The following is an 8,953-nucleotide window of genomic DNA, read 5'->3' on the forward strand; positions in this document are numbered from 1 at the left end:
CATTGGTAACAATACTTTTTTTTTTTTTTTTTTTTTTACCTAATCCAGGAGATAATTTAAATTTTTAGTGCTAGAAATTTGTGGTGAGTCAGGCATGGTAAAGATGGATGAGAAAAGCATTTCAAGCCAGGTATGATACCTGTGATACCTGTCTTTGTCTTTCATGGGCCAGCCCTCTTGATACACTCACTAATGCAATTTATCAGGGGTAGTCATTCTATAGATAGATAGATATATACATACATACATACATACATACATAGGTAGATAGATACATACATACCTACATACGTAGATATATCTGCTTCAGATAGATATCTGAAGATATCTGAAGCAGATAATAAAAATGTCTGGGTTTAGGTATATGAATTGAATCACACATTGACTCTGCCATTTGCAGTATTTACAGACAAATCACACTTGAACAGATGACAGCAGGTGGACCAGAGTCTAGTAAGATTGTTTACTTCAAGATTTTATACTGATCTGTTTGACATGGGTGTCTCTTGACTCAAATTTCAAGCTTAGAGTAGGGAAGACATTACTGCTTCCCAGATTGTAAAATCTACCATGCTTCTGTAGAGGTATGCTCATATTTCCCTTTCTATCATTGTTCTTCCAGCAGGCTGGTCATTTAAATTAAATTATATTTAATTTAATCTAACTTAATGTAATTTTTTCTCATCCTTTTTTCTCACTTAGAATTTCAGAGGTATCTTTATTGTATAGTTTTGTAACAGTACTAATTTTATAGTACTATATTTCTTTCTTCTATTAAGCTGTGGTTTTCTTAATATTTTTCCTTAAAAAAACAAAAAACAAAAAACACCTGTGCTGCAGGAACTGGGTGCTGGTGAGCCTGTGCACTCAGAAGCCCAAGAACGAGCACAGGAGAGCTGGGGGCGAAACCCTTTCCGTCTGAGTTGTCTCTCCTGCACCATCTACTGACAAAGCTCAACTGGTGCCAGTTGGCGAAGGAAGCATATTTAAATTAACACAGAATAGGTGAAAAGGATGAACTGGAGCTCAGACAGTAAAACCATAACCTTCATAAGGAGTGTCCATATATACTTCCTATGGCTGTTCCTCTAACAGCTTAATTCTTTATTAAAATATTTGCTCATCCTTTGTCTTTCTCTTCCTTAATATGTAATTCATAAGCACGTGCACATTTTTTATTGTTTATATTCATATACACACATATATATTTATATGTGTATATATTTTTTTTATTTTACCAAGAGGGAGAGTTCCTTTAGATCTTTCCAATTAGAAAGTATAATATTACCTATTCCTTCCTGACTCCCTTCACCTGTTATGAAGGAGGAAAAATATGATGAGTTAATTTTTGCAATTAGACTGTAAAACAGACTTCCACAACTTTAGTAGACAAATAGGCAGATAAATGTATAGGCATATGAATGAATGCATAGCTGGACACATACAGAAAGAGAAAAACAGAAATAGTTTGAAAGAAGAATGCATACATAGATAACGCTCACAGTAAGAGAGATATAACTTTATTAAAAATTGAAGACTATAGGACATAAATTTAATCATTGGTGTTAGAAATCTGAGGCAATTTTAGATGGCATTTTATCCTAGGCATTGTACCTATCTTTGTGCCCCATAAGCCAGACTTTTCTCCTCTTCATCCCTGACATATTCACCAACTTAGTATTTTTGGGAGCAGGTCCCTTAGTTTTTTTTTGTTTGTTTGTTTATTTTTTTGTGGTACGTGGGCCTCTCACTGTTGTGGCCTCTCCCGTTGCGGAGCACAGGCTCCGGAAGCACAGGCTCAGCGGCCATGCCTCACCGGCCCAGCCGCTCCGCGGCATGTGGGATCTTCCCAGACCGGGGCATGAACCCGCGTCCCCTGCATCGGCAGGTGGACTCTCAACCACTGCGCCACCAGGGAAGCCCCCTTAGTTTTTAATTAGTTTTCAAAACAAATAATAATATGCCCATCTGTATAAATGGAAATACACGTATGTATTTACTCTTAGACTTCACACGCATGTACTTACAGCTCTAACAGTCATGCTGGCATCTGAGGGTCAGAGGCTCTGAGCTCTGAGGTGTAACAGTTTTCCCCTTACCAATTTTTATTCTTCCCAGTGGGAAACCTCATATGCTGCTGTACCAGCACACTCCTATTTACTTTCTAAGGCTGCTTTTACAAGGCGCTGGTTTTGGTGTTATTTTTTCTTATCTTTTCTTCTTCATTTTGAAATTCTGTATCACATATCTCTTTATTATTGTTTGGTCATATTGCTTCACATATTTCCAATACTTCCATAGATTTTTACATTTTCAATGAATTTTTTCATTCAGTGGAATAGTCATATATATATAAATAAATAATGTAATATCTTTAGCAATCCTTTTCCTTCTTTTAACCAGTGGTTTGAAGTAAGTTATACAGTACTTTACTTTTAATCTTCGTTCACTCACTAATTTGTACTGCAACAAATTCTGCTCCTTCAGGACTCAAGTTTGCCATAAACAAATGAGGAAAACAGAATTATTCCATGGGAAGTGTATAAAATAGATCTAAATGATTCTTATGTATTTTGCTATATAATAAAAAGCATTATTTACTGAGCATGCAAACATTCTTTCAGACCTTTAAAAAAAAAGTTTGGCTGCAGAGGGTGTGATCCGTAAAGACAACTCTTTGGCTTTAATTATTTTAGATTCAAGACTTTGTACCCAAAAGACATTAAGATTAGTATTTATTGTTCATATTTTTCCATATGAGGACATGGACATGCTTAAAAATCCCACTATCACTTTGGCATCCCAGTGAGTTATTCAGGTCACAAATATGATTCTTACTGATAGGAAAATTAAAATCTGAAATGAGCCCAAATCATATAGTGAATATATTTTTTTTATTGAAAAAAGCACTTCTATTTCAAGCAACTTTTATAATTATGATTTATGAGGACATCATTTCAATTTTATGTTATGCTACTTTTCCTTAAAAAGACTGAATTTTCTATTCTGGACAAAGGAAGTAGATATTCAGAGTGGACTTCCTTGCAAATGTATTGCTGAGAGAAGTGTTAATGAAAGAACAGGAACATTACCTGAGTCCCAGAGCTGAGAGGTGAAGGAAGAGCTTTCTCCACACCAGGGACAGTCAAAGGCAAGGTAACAGGCAAAATGTGTGCAAGTCACAAGTTCTCAGGTCACGGATGCTAATGCCAAAAAAGAAAAAAGAAAACGAAGACAGTTAAAGAATGATTAGTAGGTCAATTAGCTAAGGCTCCCCAGACCTCCTAGTGGATGCCTTTTCATGATCTGGTCCACGAGTTTTGCCAATTAAACTCTAAAATATAAAGGCAATCTTATACTACTAAACCACATATTTTTCTTTTAAAAATTGATAACTCATTCAAATAAGAATCTACAAAATTTTCATTCTGATTGTATAAACTTGACCAGAGACCTATAAAATATTTGTTATGAGTTGATAAATGGAAAAACCAGACTTAAATTCTAGTTCCAGGACTTAAATCAACCTAAAAATTATTTATATTATATCCAAAGCTTTCCTTGGCACATATTCCACATAGAATTGGATGAAGTTGATATGTCGGTTGATGTGCTTTTGAATCTCTTTCTAAGCGTTTGCATATGATGTCGCTTTTGCCTGAAATACCTTCAATCTCCTCCTCCTCCTCCCTCAGTCTTCTCTGTTCTTTGAGATGAAGCTCACTTATTACTACTTGTCCTGCGTTAGAAACTCACACTGCTGGTGGGGAGAGGTGGGTTTGGGGCAGACCCAGGAGGGAAAGAGGACTACATGGTTTCCAGCTTGGCTTCCAAATAGGATGGGTTTAGGGGAATGTTTTGACCCACACAGCCCTCAGGATGAGTGGTAGGAAGCAAAGGCAGGTGAAGGCTGAATCTAGAACTCAGATTTTTGAGAGGACCCTACCCTCTTCTCTGCCTGTGGGGCTAACTTTGCTCCAGAGGCTACAGCCATCCCCACACCAATGAAACCAGCTGGTCAATCTAATGGCCTTGTGTCCTGGCCAGATGATAAAATCTACACCTATACCCTCATTCCTATTTTTCCATCACTCGGTAATTTTAAGTGTGACTTGTTTGACTCATAAAAGGTTGATGCAGGTAAAATAAGCATGCTTTTTGTATAGGCAGGAATGGGCTTTTCCATGGCAGTATGCTTTCCTTATTACACCATGAGCTGGTGCAACTCTCCCCGGATTTAAGGGCCTCATCCATCCACTTCAGCATTTTTTCAAGCTGGGTCCTGTGCAATGTGTTTGAAATACAAAGATGCACAAGGCTCCCATGAGGTTAAAGTCTGGTGGACATAATTTCAGACCTACATAAAAGTTGTAAGACTAGTACAAAGAATTCCCATATATCTTGTACCCGGATCCCTTAAATGTTAACATTTTACCACATTTGATTTCTTTCCCTCCCTCTGCATACATATAAACATATACATACATGTATGCATACACACACATTTTTTAGAACTGTTTGAAAGTAAGCTTCAGGTAAGTTGGTACTAAATATCTCAGTGTGTGTTTTCTAAAAGGAAGTATTCTCTCTTTCATAACCACTGTGTGATAGTCAAAATAAGGAAATGACATTGATAGAGTATAAATTATCTAATCATAGGCCTTATTCGGATTTTGTCAACTGACCCAATAATGCTTCTTACAACTAAAGAAATTCTGGATCACATGTTGTAGTCAGTGGTCATGCCCCTTTTGTCTGCTTTAATCAGGAACAGTTCCTTTGTCTTTTATGCCATTGACTTTTTTAAGGAGTACAGGGCAGTTATTTTGTAGAATGTCCCTTGATCCGGGTTTGTCTGATGTTTCCTCATGATTAGATTTAGGCCTGAGCTTTTGGTAGGTCTACTACAGAGGGCTGTGTCCATTTCAGTGCATAATATCAGGAGGCACATGATGTCAGTTTATCTCAGTACTGGTCATATTAACTTTGATCACCTGGTTCAGGTGGTGTGTGCCAGGTTTTTCCATTATTTTTTTCTTTTTATAATTAATAAGTGTCTTGTGAAGAGATACTTTGAGACTATATATGTATCTTACCCCTCCTCAAAATTTCACCCACTAGTTTCAGCAAACATTGATGATTCTTGCCTGAATCAGTACTATGATGGTTGCTAAATAGTGATGGTTTACCTCCATTGTTCCTTCTACATTTGTTAGTTGGGTCTCCACTGTAAGGCAGAGCTTTCCCTTCTCCCCCTTTTTTGTTTGTTTAGTATTTACCCAGGTCCAAGGTAAGAATGTGCACTATTTCCACTGCTATCTAACACTGAACTGGAGGTATTAGCCAGTGCAGTTAGACAGATGACGCCCAACCCTTTGCCTCCTAAATGTACCTGACTCTGAACTCCGTACTTCCTGTAAGTCCTATACAGGATCCACAGCCTGCTCTGCTTGGTGAGAATGTGCATACCCACACAGCTCTCCCTTACAAGAGTACGCAGTAACTCCAGTTTTGTCTTTTTTAATTCACATATTGGATGGTTGTCTCATTATCCTTTGACAAACCAAACCCCCAAACTAACCGAAAAGATCATTCTGATTTGCTGTGTGAGCAACATATCATAGAAATGCAACAGTGGAAGTAGGACACCCAATTAAGGCTGCTGAAAATCTTGTGTGGGAAGCAAATCCCTGGAGTTCTGAAAAAAAAAAAAACCATTTACACTAAACAACTATATGGAGGGCTTCCCTGGTGGCCCGGTGGTTGAGAGTCCACCTGCCGATGCAGGGGACGCGGGTTCGTGCCCCGGTCTGGGAGGATCCCACATGCCGTGGAGTGGCTGGGCCCGTGAGCCATGGCCGCTGAGCCTGCGCGTCCAGAGCCTGTGCTCCGCAACGGGAGAGGCCACAACAGTGAGAGGCCTGCGTACCGCAAAAAAAAAAACCAAAAAACAAAAACTATATGGAAAAATATACCATAAACATAGTCAAAAGAAATTACCTCACATCACTGACAGAGCCAATTGCATCAGTAAGAGAAAGCAAACGACTCATCTGAAAACATAAGCAAAGGATATGAAGAGAATTCCTAGAAAAAAGTGGCTATTAATCATATAAAGAGGTTCAACCTGCACTCTAACAGAAATGCAAATTGAGACAACACTACGATAGTCATTTTTCACTTATTAGATTTGCAAAGACCAAAAATCTGATAACAAGCTTGATTAGGGATGGTGTGGGAAATAGGCTCTTCCCAGCATTGCTGGTGGGAGTGTAAACTGGTATGACTTTTAATGAGAACAATTTGACACTATGTAACAACATTTTACAAGTATACCTATTTGACCTGGCAATTCTACTTTTAAGAATTTATCCTACAGGTAAATGTGAAATGAGTATTGTCCAGGCAATTCACTGCAGGACTGTGTACAGTAGTTTGGAAACAACTTCAATGTCCATCAATAGGGGACTTGCTATGTAAAGTACAACACATCCATACAACAGAATCCTTTGAGTCTGTTACAAACAATGAAGTCAATCTCTGCTATATTGTTGGGTTGAGAGAAAAAAAAAACTGTGTGGGATCTCTCTGGAAAGATACAAAGGAATCTAATAAAGGTGACTGCTTCCCAAGAGAACTGGCAGAAAAGACTTGCCTGAGCTCTCCTCTCTTTGGTACTGTTTGAAAGTCATACTAGGTGTACGCATTTCTCCTTAAATATAAGCAAAATTAAAAAATTTAAATGTCTGTTGCAGTTGTGCAGGTGATATCAGTCTTTTAAGAAAAGTAGTGGTGGAGATCATGCACAGATTCAGGATATGTTTTGGAGGAAAGCTAACAACTCCAGTAGTTTTGGGTGATGAGGTAAGTAAGCCGTCAAGGATGACCACTAGGCTCATGGCTGGCAACTGGTGGAGAGACGTGCCATTTACTTTCCTGGGGAGCAACTAGGGAGCAACAGGTATAACATGTGAGAGAGCTCAAGGATTCTGTTTTGGCTGTGGAAGCCCTGAGATGCCTATTAGTCATCCATGTATTGCTGTTAAATAAGCAGTTGGAATAGGAGTGTTACCGCTTAAGAAAGGAGTCTGGAATGGAGGTATTTAGGAGGCATCAGCATATAAATCTACACCAATAAATAGAAATATAATGTAAGCTACACAAGTAATTTAAAGTTTTCTAGCAGCCACATTAAAAAGTAAAAGCAGGGCTTCCCTGGTGGGCAGTGGTTGAGAGTCCGCCTGCCGATGCAGAGGACGTGGGTTCGTGCCCCGGTCCGGGAGGAAGGATCCCACATGCCGCGGAACGGCTGGGCCCGTGAGCCATGGCCGCTGAGCCTGCGCGTCCGGAGCCTGTGCTCCGCAACGGGAGAGGCCACAACAGTGAGAGGCCCGCGTGCCGCAAACAAATAAATAAATAAAAAGTAAAAGCAGGTGAAATTAATTTTAATGTATTCTATTTGACCCACTATGTGTAAATATTATCATTTTAACGCTTAATCAATATAAAAATTAATGTTTTTTTTTTTTTTTTTGGGCCGCGCCGAGCAGCATGCGAGATCTTAGATCCCGAACCAGGGATCGAACCTGTGTCCCCTGCAGTGGAAGCTCGGAGTCCTAACGGTTGGACCGCCAGGGAATTCCCAATGAGATATTCTATACACTTTTTCATACTAAGTCTCTGAAATCTGGTGTGTATTTTACACCTACAGCACACCTCAAATAGGACTAGCCACATTTCAAGTGTCAACTTGTCACATGTGGTGACGGCTACCTATTGGACAGTACAGAACAGTGATGATATTTAAAGCTATGGGGCTGGATGAGTGGAAGAGAGCCCAGGACTGGATTCTGGAGCCCTTGAACATTCAGAGTTCGGGTAGAAGAGGAGGAGCTGACAAATGAAACAGCAGATGAGAGCCCAGTAAACTAGGAATAAAACAAGACAAGTGTAGTGTCAAGGAGGCCATGAGAAGGGGGCTGTCAACTGCATCAACTGATGCTGAGAAGTGGAGTAAGATGAGAACAGAGAAGGGACCACTGTGATTGGGAAGATGGAGTTGTTAGTCATCTAACAAAACTCAGCTTTATTAGACCGGGGGCTCCTCCTTTGGAGCTGAAAAGACCATGGGAGGTGGAAAGTGGAGTCCTCTTGTGCAGACATCTCAAAGGCAACACATTCCAAACTGATCTATCTTCTCTGGCATCCTCCCCCACTCTCTTCTCTTCCTATATTCTGATCTCCATTGGGGAGCCCACGCTAGAAATCTGGGAGACGTTCTCAAATCCTGCCTTTCTCTCAGACCTCATAACTATTACTCACAACGTCATCCATTTCACCTGCGAAATGCTTAATCTGTTTCCACTCCTCACCCCCTCCGCCGCCAAGTTACCCCCAAAGCTAGATAAACTGTACACTTACTCTCTCTTTCCGAAACGCCTTTCCCAGGCATTCCTATGGAATTCAGTGCTCATTTCAGCCGCTGTTCTCACTACATTCATCCACTCACCAAACTGGTCTTTAAAGTATCAGTTTCTGTCGATCTCTCCAACTAAACCGTGAACTCTTTGAGGTCCAAGAGCTTGTCACACTCCATTTTGTATTCCCAGTACTTGGCACGTAACTTGATACATCATAAGGTGCTCAATCAACTGTGTGTTATTAAGAATAGCCAAACAGGCTGCGGAGAGCAATGCTGCGAGACGGGCGGCGGGCGTTTTCGCTTCCTTCGCGCAGGTGGGATCACGCCTGGAGTCGGGCCGGAGGGGAGGCCCGCACTTTCTCCGAAGGAGCGGCGCGGGGGCGGCAACGAGAGCAGGGCAAGAAACGAGAGGACAGCGCGGTCGACGGTGGAAGGCCGAGGTTCCACGCCTAGACCGCTCCTGAAGAAAATGAACCTCGCCACCTCCCCTTTTTCCCTGCCGGCCCTGCCCACCACGTGCTCACGCCCACT

The 8,953-nt window shown here is 40.6% G+C and overlaps 1 long non-coding RNA gene across 2 annotated transcripts in view; it reads right to left on the reverse strand.

Moving 5' to 3' along the window:
- LOC132490670 (uncharacterized) overlaps positions 1-8,913 on the reverse strand; it is a 54,942-nt gene extending 46,029 nt beyond the window's left edge. For both annotated transcript variants that reach the window (XR_009532589.1, XR_009532588.1), the window contains exons 1-2: positions 8,422-8,913; positions 3,093-3,203 (exon numbers count right to left, since the gene is read on the reverse strand). This is a non-coding gene — a long non-coding RNA (uncharacterized LOC132490670). The remainder of the gene's footprint in view (positions 1-3,092; positions 3,204-8,421) is intronic.
- Between the last annotated feature and the right edge of the window lie 40 nt (positions 8,914-8,953).

Source organism: Mesoplodon densirostris, chromosome 5, assembly GCF_025265405.1.
Source record: "Mesoplodon densirostris isolate mMesDen1 chromosome 5, mMesDen1 primary haplotype, whole genome shotgun sequence".
Lineage (NCBI taxonomy): Eukaryota > Metazoa > Chordata > Mammalia > Artiodactyla > Ziphiidae > Mesoplodon > Mesoplodon densirostris.